The following is an 11,602-nucleotide window of genomic DNA, read 5'->3' as shown; positions in this document are numbered from 1 at the left end:
GTCCATCTTTTGTTTTGTTGTTTGCCGTTCTGATACTTGGGTCAAATTGTCAAGTTAACGTGAAAGTTGACGAGCTAGAAACGCTGCCATCCGGTCTAGGGCGGGCTCTAGGCCGGAACCAGTAGGGTGACAAAATCAATTGTGGGCGGGAGCCAGGCTCTTTCTCGCCGAGAAGAGCCTGGTGACGCGAGGTTACGCGTAGACTCACGTCAGTGTCAGAACAACGTGGTGCGAATTTTGCATTGCGGCCAGATACATCGGCCATGGGCCAGACTTTGGGGACAGTTCCATTGAAGTGAATAGGGCGGCCATGTTAAGTCCCTCTATAAACCATGTTTCACCTAAGCACCTTTGATAGGGTTTTTTCTTCTATTAAATGTGCGCATTAATCATTATTTCTCCATTCTCCAAACACACGTCCGGGGACCCCCAGGGGTCCTTGAGGGGGTTCCAGCGTTCCAGGAAGGGGCCCCCAGCAAAAAGGGCAACCATTTATTTTCACTAGAATTCCAACCATAAGTAACACAATCAATGACAGAATGTATGTGACTGTTTTGGTCATGATTTCATACACTTTCTGCAATAAAACATCTAAAAGTGTGGCGACCCTCCCTGTCTTCCAGGAGCCTTGTTGGGTTTGTTAGGCTGATTGGGTGCACTCATTGGGCGTAAGAAGACCTAGACCATTCTGTCTCTCTCCCTCCTGACCGATGCACCTTTGTTCTGTTTATTTGTTTAATGTAGTTTGTGTTGTCTAGTTATTTTCACTTAGCTTTAGTTAATCAATTGTTTTAACTTTTACTTTGGTGTATGACTCCCTCATATAGGCCTATTACAACCTGGCTCAAGGAAATAATAAATGAGGGGAGTCCTACACCAAAGTAAAAGTTGAAACAACAATTTATTAACTAAACTAAGGGAAAATAATAAATAGCTTACAAACTACATTAAACAAAAGAACAGATGTGCATTGGTCAGGAGGGAGAGAGACTGAATGGCCTGAAGTTCTTCGTGCACTCAATCAGCCTACTGTAACAACCTCAACACCAGGCTCCTGCAAGACAGGGCCAGGAGAGTGTACAAGGCCATTTACAGCTGGCACTAACATGCGTTTTCTGCAGGGCCGCTGGAAGTCACTTTAAGCAGGGGGTGCTGAGAGGAAGGGACTCTCGGTGCACTGCAAAATATTTTTAATTACATTTGTAATTTTTTTTTTTTTTTTGGGGGGGTGGGGGGAAATCTAGGGGGTTTTGCAGCACCTGCAGCACCCCTACTTCCCGCGGCCCTGGTTTTCTGTGATCAGTTTGCAATCGGATCATGCTTGACCACTTGAAAGTACAGGTGTAAACGCCCCCAAGACACATTGAAGACAGATTGCGATCTGATCGGGCAAACCACCTCCAGAGGTGGTCAGGGACTCATTGTGAATGTGACCACATTGAACACAAGTGTAAATGCAATGTGTCCTCTCAATCCGGTTCAGGTGTAAATGAAATCAGGCTAATGTGGTCAAGCACTATCCGATTGCAATCTGATCACAGAAAACGCATGTTAGTGTCAGGTGTAAATGGCCTCACTGGGTAGTCACGTCACAATTTTAAGAAAAAGAAAAACTCAAATTATCTCGTTCCAAGTTAAATGTGAATATTTTCTGGTTTCTTTAGTCTTTCATTAAAAGCAAATGATTATCTTTGGGTTGTGGACTGTTGGTCAGGACAAAAGAAGCATTTGAGGACGTCAGCTTGGGCTTTCGGGGAAAAGTGATACACTTTTCTTTTAACCATTTTGTGACATTTCATAGATGAAATGATTAAACTGATTAGTTGAAAATAATCAACAGATGAATAGATAATGAAAATATTCACTGCAGCCTACTCAGCGTTGGTACCGTGTTCCACGTTGTCCCACACAAACATACTCCTTGTCCCACATTTGGTTTGCTGGGATCTGCTGCTCACCCTATCCTATCCTGTCCTATCATCTCCCCCAGGTTGGGAGCCACTGGGTATCGGGGGTAACCTGGATGGGTCAGAGAACCCACCCTTGTGGAACACTGCAGGTGACAGGGTCAGGGAGCAATCTGGACCTGTATCCTCCCAGTTAGATGTAATGTCAAAGATTGTGCACTGTCAACGATTGTGCAATTTGTGCTTCTCTTGCTAGCTCCTCTCATAAAAACCAAACCAGCATAGCAAACCTAACTGGCAAGCATCATTAACTTTACATGAGATAAACTAACAGAGTAGCCTACCTTTAGTGGAGAAGATAAGTTACTATTCGATAACTTCAAACAGCTAACAACAGACATTGAATACAACGAATAAACTTAACTATAATCACTTCCTATGACTGTGAACAGATGTCACAACTTTTAAGACTTAAAAAGACAATTTGGCTGCAAAGGCAGTTTTCGACTGCTTTGGTTCTTGCTGCAAAACGTCACCTGTGCGTCTTGCAGTAAGGCAACAGTACATCAAAATGCCACTCCTCCAACCATCCATGGACCTTGATTTGAATGGGAGAGACCGTTCTATCCGTGTTCATCAAACATTTTTTATTAAACTTTTCCAACAGGTTGAACAAATACTCTCATGTCTGTGTGGACCCTCATGTCATGTGTCTCACAAAATGTCCTTGATCACTAAAATGTTTTAGAATTTTCATGTGTCACATTCAACTTTTTTTTTTTTTTTTTTACATCAAAATTAACTTTATTTTACTTACACAATAGAAACAAACAGAAAGCGTTGTGATTCTTAAGAAAGATAGGCATACATTAATTTGAATGGAGTAGAGAAAGGCCCAGTTCCAGTTCTTTTAGTATGCATCTTCATGTTTCTTCTCTCTGGACACTCTAACCCTCTTGCTCAGTCAGATGAGTTTAATATGATTTTTGCCTGTCCAACAAATATTCCCACTGACTAATAATGATTAATATATTTGATGAGGCAAAGAAACAAAACATTTGAACATAATATGCGTGTGGTATATACATTCACACAAATAAGCCATTGTTTCCTCGAACAGAACAGAACAGAAATGAAGTGGAGTGAGGAAAGAAGCCAGAGAAAAAGAGAACATCGACCTTAATGAGGTGCTGTCGAAGAGGAGTACAACACGCCAATGATACCGTAACAAAGGGAGATGAAAACCTCAATACTAATCATCATCATTCCGTTACAGACACTCCTGTTGCTGTTACAGTAACATATCTCCTAACACTCAGTTTGGAGCCCTGAGAAGAGGTTGGCCTCATGACACTGACCTTCTGCATTTGTATCCCCAAGGGGCACTGATCCTAAGTCAGCATGAAACCAACCTGACCGTTGGGTCTCCATTACAGTGTAAACATAGTCTCAAAACCAAATCAAACGTCTGTCCAACAAATATTCCCACTGATGAATGATTAATATCTTTAATGAGAGGCAAAGAAAAAGGATACATGTGCAAATTTGGAGAAGTGCCCCTCATACCCAATCCCTATACCAGGAATGCATACAAGCCTGGGTAATACACCCATTCCTATGTTTTAACATAACATACCTGTGGTATATACATACATACATACAAAAAATAAGCCATTGTTTCCTCGAACAGAAAAAAAATGAGGAAAAAAGGCAGAGAAAAACAGAACATTCACCTTAATGAGGTGCTGGAGAAGACCAAGAAGATGATAGAACATAGGCATTTCAACAACAGTTCTCCAACACCAGAGTACAACAGGCCAATGAGACCGTAACAAAGCTAGATGAAAACCTCAATCCTAGTCATCATCATTCTGTTAGAGACACTCGTGTTGCTGTTACAGTAACATTTCCTAGCACTGGTTCACTCATGACACTGACCTTTTGCATTTGTATGCCCAAGGCCGGGGCCCTGATCAGCATGAGGCCAACCTGACCGTTGGGTCTCCATTACAGTGTAAACATAGTCTCAAACCAAATCAAAGGTCACAGCATCCCTATCATGAGAGACACCAGGTAAACTTAGAAAGTACAGGGCAGGCTTTAGGACCTTGGACAGGCCTATGGAAGTGGCTAAAGCTACATAGGCCAGAGCAGAGCAGCTGTAGAGGAAGCTAGGGATGGGAAAGGAGTAATAATAATAATAATAATACCTTTATTTATATAGCGCTTTTCAAAACAAGTTACAAAGCACTTTACATACAGATTAAAAAAGGCAGAAGGCAGACAGTACATAAAAATTGCATACAATTAAAAGACACTGGGTAGACATTAAATATACCATGTAAACGTGTAATATTAAAAAACTAGGAGGAATAGAACAATAAAACCACAATAAGATCAATAAAAAGCAAGTCTAAAATAGTGAGTTTTTAGACGTGATTTAAAAGATGACAGTGTGGTTGCTTCCCTGATCTCCTCTGGAAGGTCATTCCATAACCGGGGAGCGTGAACAGAGAAAGCCCGGTCACCTTTAGTTATGAGTCTGGATGGAGGAATGGCCAGGAGTGACCTCCCAGAGGATCTCAGGTTGCGGTTTGGCTCGTAGGGGTGCAGGAGGTCAACTAAATATTCTGGAGCCAGTCCTCTACAAGCCTTAAAAGTGATCATTAAAATTTTAAAATCAATTCTAAAACGAACTGGAAGCCAATGAAGTGATTTTAAGACCGGTGTGATATGTTCTCTCCTGTTGGACCTGGATATGAGTCTAGCTGCGGCATTTTGAATTAACTGAAGTTTATTGATGTTTTGTTGTGTGAGACAGGAGAAAAGTGAGTTGCAGTAGTCTAACCGGGATGAAATAAAAGCATGAATGAGTTTCCAGATTTTTAGTGGATAAGAATGACCTTATTTTTGAAATTTTTCTTAATTGGAAAAAACATGATTTGACAACGGAGTAGGTCTTGTTCTGTATCTGGCCTTGGCTACAGCTGAGGGAACATACATAATATAATATAATAGATATGGCTTAGGGAAGACCATTTTGTCTTCTGCTGGGGCTGCTCCAGCAAGTCCAAGGGCTGGGGAGATAAGGGAAGCCTGATTTAGCACAGAAACATCTTACAGACGGCCATTAAATGCTTACTCTCGTGCGTGGATCTTCATGTGTTCCTTCATGTTGTCTTTACGACCAAACCCTTTACCACAGACTGAGCATTTCAATTGCTTCTCTGCTCTGTGGAGTATCATGTGTTTCGTCACATATCCTTTAAGACCAAACCCTTTACCACAGACTGAACATGTAAATTGCTTCTCTCCTGTGTGGACTATCATGTGTTTTGTCACATCTCCTTTACGACCAAACCCTTTACCACAGACTGAGCATTTAAATGCCTTATCTCCTGTGTGGACTAGGATGTGTGTCTGTAAGGTTGCTTTACGACCAAACCCTTTACCACAGACTGAGCATTTAAATTGCTTCTCTCCTGTGTGGACTCTCATGTGTGTGTCTAAGTGTGCTTTACGACCAAACCCTTTACCACAGACTGAGCATTTAAATTCCTTCTCTCCTGTGTGTACTATCATGTGTGCCTGTAAGTGTGCTTTATGACCAAACCCTTTACCACAGACTGAGCATTTAAATTGCTTCTCTCCTGTGTGGACTATCATGTGTCTATCCACATCTGCTTTACGACCAAAACTTTTACCACAGAGTGAGCATTTAAATTGCTTTTCTCCTGTGTGGACTTTCATGTGTCTATTCACATCTTGTTTACGGGCAAAACTTTTACCACAGACTGAGCATTTCAGTGGATTCTCTCCTGTGTGGACTATCATGTGTGATGTCAAGTGTCCTTTACCACCAAAACGTTTACCACAGACTGAGGACTTCCCAAGAACGTCACTGTTTTTCTGTGAGTCTAAACCTGACTGAGGTTCACCAGTTTCCATCCTATCATCATCACTGTCTTCAGTCACAGGTTCAAAAGAGTCTGAAGTCTTGCCAGCACTAGTTGATTGTAAAAGACTAGTTGGATCTAAGTCCCTGGCTGGTTCTCCACAGTCTTCTCCATCAACTCCTGTTTCCATCTGTTCAGTTGAGCTGCTGGCTAGAGGCTCTGCCTCTCTGTTCTCCTCAGTTTGGCTTTGATGAAGCTGTGAGGACTGAGGTTTCTCTTCATCATCTTCACTCTTCACAGGGACACCAGTGAATGGGAACTCTGTCATACGGGCCTCCTCCAGCCCTTGAAGATGCTCTGCCTCCTGACTGATCCAGAGTTCCTCCTGTTCCTCTTTAATGTGTGGGGGCTCTGGGTCCTCCTGAAGCTGCTCTCGCTCCTGGCTGGTCCAGAGTTCTTCCTTTTCCCCTTTAATGTGTGGGGGCTCTGGGTCCTCCTGAAGCTGCTCTCCCTCCTGACTGATCCAGAGCTCCTCCTGTTCCCCTTTAATCTGACTGATGCAGAGTTCCTCCTGTTCCTCTTTAATGTGTGGGGGTTCTGGGTCCTCCTGAAGCTGATCTACATTCTGACTGTTCCAGAGTTCCTTCTGATCCTCTTTGATGTGTGTGGGCTCTGAGTCCTCCTGGTCCAGACCGGAGCTCCACTCCTGCTGCTCTTTGGGAACCTCTTCTTTAGAGACCAACTGGTCTGGTGGTACGACTGAAATACAGATTAAGATAAACAGATAAACACATTAAGGAAAACTGTGAATGCAAGTCTACATAAACTTGTTACCATTAATTCATAATTTTAAGGAGATCCATAGGTATCACCTCACCAATAGAGTTGGGGGTTGTCCCAAGGGGGAAATTATCTTCTCACCGGATTTATTACCTCAGTTAACACTTTCCTAATGACTTTATGCTCTCAACACTAGTTTCTTCAATACAGCAATGATGTTAATTTTTTTAATCGTCGCTGTCCTCCATTTTTTCAAATTTTTATTTACTGTCATAAATCAATGCCATAGGTCACCCTTCACGTCTGTCTGTGGGTTTTCCAAAAATGTAACCAATGGAAAAGCATTAAAACAATCTTGTAACTAAGTCTTGTAACTTAATTCGCCCTCAGTCGACAAAACCTCTGAGCTCCGCCCCTGCCTCTAGGCAGCGAGGCATGAGGAACTACCCGTAAAGCAGGCACGGTCAACCAGAACAGAACAGCACCATTTATTTCTGACTTCATTTTGGTTATTTCTGACTTCGTCTGACGTAAATAGACCAATAAAATGTTTTCGAATTATCCCTAGGCTGCAAACAAACAATGCAGTTCGAAGTGGTTTCTGACGAGACTAATGTTAGCATTAGTGAGAGGCTGTGTGGCCCCGCGGCAGTGCCTCTACTAACTCGGCGTGGGAGCGGGCTGGAGCTGGCTGCTGGAGGAGCTGCCTGGAGGCATCTATGCCCGGCTATGTGCTCCGAAAGGCATGCGGCTGTGCGAGGCTGCGTGCACCAGAGAAAGTGCCTCGAAGCTGGAATGATAATCCTGTAACACAATTTGACCTTATTCAGGTAAGATATTAAAAATGTAATGACATATCCAGTGACTAACTGACCATAATGAAGACAGTGCCAACTTTGACGAGGTGGTGCTCAGTTATTTTAAGAAAAAAACTTTTTTTTCATTTCCTGAAAAGTTGCGGTTTTGGAGATACGAGGTTTACGCCCAACAGCGACGAAATAATGGTCCCATTTAGAGTAAAACATATTTTAAGCTGAATGGAAATTTACAATATAGCATAGGCTATATCTCAATATTTTATACGAAGTGGGCTAAATGTTCAGTTGTAAGTCGTATGTAGGGCTGGGCATTGGGCAATATGGACTAAATGGACCATTTCTGACAAATAATCACCAGTAATGTGGATAGACTAAATGGGGAAAGGCAAATGATAGAACAGCTATAACAGTCTGGTAGTAGCCATCACTTTAATGTAATGCAGCCTTTAAAACCAGGAAAAGACAACACTTATGCCATATCATCACAAAACATCTCAAATCTAAGATGATATCTAGTCTCATATCACAATATCAATATAGTATTGATATATTGTCCAGCCATTGAGACATTTTGATAATCACGTGGCAGGGCCATAGCAAATAGGCCTAAATTGCAATCACAACTGTACAAAACGTATGTCCACCCCTAGCCCCATAACGTGACGCCGCTACTGTACTCCGAGATATTCTCGTACAGCAGTCGGCGTCACACAGCGTTAGAATCCTCAATAGGTGGACAACGCTGTTCAAAAAGCTCTCCTACCCGACCCAGCAGCAGAGCCGGTGCCCTACCGGCTGCAGGGCTGCCGCCTCTGGTCGCATGCTGCAGTCGGTGCCCTCGGCAGCAGTGCTGCCACCCTCTGGTCGAATGCTGCATTACACCCATCATTGTGCACCGACTCTGACGGCCACATTCCACTGAGTCCATGTTCGGTCCGTCTGCGCTGCGGCTTCGGAGCCGATACGTTTCCACTCTAATCATTGTGTCAACTCCCACCTACTCCGCTGCGTTGCGCGTCTACTCCGTCCCAGCTCCGACGATCCGGAGCTCTCCAAAAAAGATACGCAAGGCTTCTATTTTTCACGGATGTCGGAGCAAAGCTGCAGCAAGTTGGGCGGAGCCAGGCATGGAGTCAACAGGGCAGAGGTGTTTACAGCATTCAATATCAAGCCAGAGGACAAACATGCCATGGATGAGGAAAAGTTCATCATTGAAGTGGAAAACCACAAAATAATATATGACACAACACATTCTTTTTACAAGGACAACACCAAGCAAGTCCACCCCTCCTTTACCCCGCTAGCCGGGCGCTTCTCACTCATACTGAGCACATTAGCGCCCGGCGAACGTCACGCATTTCCCATCAAACAACCTTTTTCGTTGTTACTGCTTGGCACAAATGCAGAAATGGAGGTGCAATACCATTTCGGAAGTGTGGGGGGCATTGGTGAGTAAACGGTGAGTCGTTGTTCCGGGTTGCTCGAGGTGCTCCAGATAAATGCTTTTCGGTTTTTGAAAGACAGAAAAGTGGATGTTATGCTACAATTTGGATGCAACAACTATATGTCATTAAAAGAAGATGATGTTTTGCATCGGATAGCGTCTTCACTTCACGTGAAGACTCAGGTAGGAGCTGGCATTTAGACCTAGACGTGAAAATGGCACAGTGTTTGATGGGAAATGCGTGACGTTCGCCGGGCGATAGTGCTCAGCTCAGTATGAGCGAGAAGCGCCTGGCTAGCGGGGTAAACCCCTCCTCTGCTTCTCCAGTTGGGAACAATGATCTTCTGCCTGTTTGTTGTTGTATTTATCCCACATACATCGACTGCTGTACGAGAATATCTCGGAGTACAGTAGCGGCGTCACGTTATGGGGCTAGTCCACCCCCAATATTTAAAGATGGTGACACTGACGCACATGGTCTGCCCTGCTTTGCATTGGCTCACAACAGGAATACCATAAACTGTGTGTGGGTAATGTGAAACAACACGTGTTGTAAATGTCACCAACCTGCTCTGTGTAAGCGCACTTCAGGATTAAAAAAAGCATCCAGCAGCTCTCGTTGTCGATTGATCTGCTGTTTTGAAAGAGAAGCTTCCTCCTCGTACTCTGAAATCATTCTGGACTTAGACATTGTCACACAGTGAGTGTCAGAATGCCTAAGCCAGAAGCTGAGAGTGGTGGTGAAGCAGCAGCTAACTACGGCTGCTGAAGAAATATTCGGGCTGTTTGAAAGAATAGTGACAGCAACTTTCTCCCCTGAACTACTGACAAACCTTGTAGCGAGCCCACTTCAGCCCACTACAACACTAGCTCGAGCTAGCTTCAGCTAAACCATCCGAGTCTAATCTTAGTCAATGATGAGAGGTCCTTTCTTCTTGCTCTTAGAGGCAAACGGCTCCAGTTTATATAGCTATGATAGTATCACCCATACTAGTCTACAGAGTCAATTACAGTTGTAAACTAGACTTCTGAAAGGGGGAAAAACTACAAGCATGTTTACACGTTTACAAAAATTCACTGGCCGCCATCTTGCGCAACGTAACATTTCCTGAATCCGCAATTCTCCTTCTTCTCTAGTGTTTTATGGCGGTTGGCAAACCAACTTAAGGTGCATTACCGCCACCAACTGGACTATTCAAAACAAAACGACTCTTAAATTCTTGTATCTACATCAATTAGAAACTTAATAATATACCTACCTGCTGTTTTCCATAATAAACCTGGCAATGAAAAATCTTGATGTTTTGCCATTCGCAATGCCTGAAACATATCATTCCTCTCTGTATCGTATTTTCTACAGTGTAATAGTATGTGTTCAACAGTTTCTGGTTGGCTACAGTGTATACATTTCCCATCTGGGTGCTTGCCTATTTTATGTAGGCTGCTGGCTGGCATGCACCTCACCTCATTCAATGGAAAGGAATTGCATTCAAATGCCCCCATCGAATGGAGAGGAGTTGTACAATCTCTACAACCCAGTTTCCCTGGGGTTGTAGAGATTACTTGCAAAACCCCATTTAATGGGTAGGATTCAGGGGTTGTACAGATTACTTGCAAAACCTCATTTAATGGATAGGATTCTCCATTGGCTCTTCTCTCAACCACCCTGCCCACCTCTGCAGGCATGGGGAGGGTCTGCTTGGACCCCTGTGTCCTTAGGTTTAGGCATGGGGGATGGGAGAGGTTAGGGGTGGGAGAGGTTAGGTTTAGGCATGGGGGTGGGAGAGGTTAGGTTTAGGCATGGGGGGTGGGAGAGGTTAGGTTTAGGGTTAGGGGTGGGAGAGGTTAGGTTTAGGCATGGGGGGTGGGTTAGGGTTAGGGGTGGGAGAGGTTAGGTTTAGGCATGGGGGTGGGAGAGGTTAGGTTTAGGCATGGGGGGTGGGTTAGGGTTAGGCATGGGGGGTGGGAGAGGTTAGGTTCAGGGTTAGGGGTGGGAGAGGTTAGGTTTAGGCATGGGGGTGGGAGAGGTTAGGTTTAGGCATGGGGGTGGGAGATGTTAGGGTCTGGGTTAGGATTAGGCATGGGAGAGGCTTGGAGGGGTCTCCAGAGACGACCCCCGAGGGTCTCGAACCCTCCGTTCGGCCCCCAGACCTTCCGTTCGGCCCGCAGACCCCCCGAAGCGACCCCAGGACCTCCACAGGGTCCTGCGGCCCACCCAGGCCTCGGAGACCCCAGGTTTATCCATTGAATGGGGTTTTGCAAGTAATCTCTACAACCCAGAGAAACTGGGTTGTACAGCTGTCCATTGAATGGGGTTTTGCAAGTAATCTCTACAACCCAGAGAAACTGGGTTGTAGAGATTGTACAACTCCACCCCATCGAATGGGGACATTTTGAAGCAATTCCTTTCCATTGAATGAGGTGATTCATAGTAGATCGGCTGGCTAATGTATGATTGAGAGCTGTGTGACCTATTCTTAAACGGGTGATGCTTTCTTTCTTTTGTTTCCAACCCACCCTCCTCCCAGCCCTAACCTGCCTTTGTAAGTTATACAGATGTCTACCAGTGTCTTGACCATCCCAGTACTCCTGCCATACTGACTGCACATATGTTCTACTGAATGTCTTGACTTCAGCTTTACGTAATGGAATGTTTATGTCTACCTGCTAAGTGATTGTTTGGCTAAGATATCCACCTGCTCATTCCCCTCCACACCAACATGAACAGGAACCCAAAGGTAGCGTGTAGCTATGCCC

The sequence above is a fragment of the Poromitra crassiceps genome, assembly GCF_964638095.1.
Source record: "Poromitra crassiceps genome assembly, chromosome: 10".
Lineage (NCBI taxonomy): Eukaryota > Metazoa > Chordata > Actinopteri > Beryciformes > Melamphaidae > Poromitra > Poromitra crassiceps.
The sequence above is the reverse complement of the archived record's forward strand: the minus strand, read 5'-3'. Positions refer to the sequence as shown.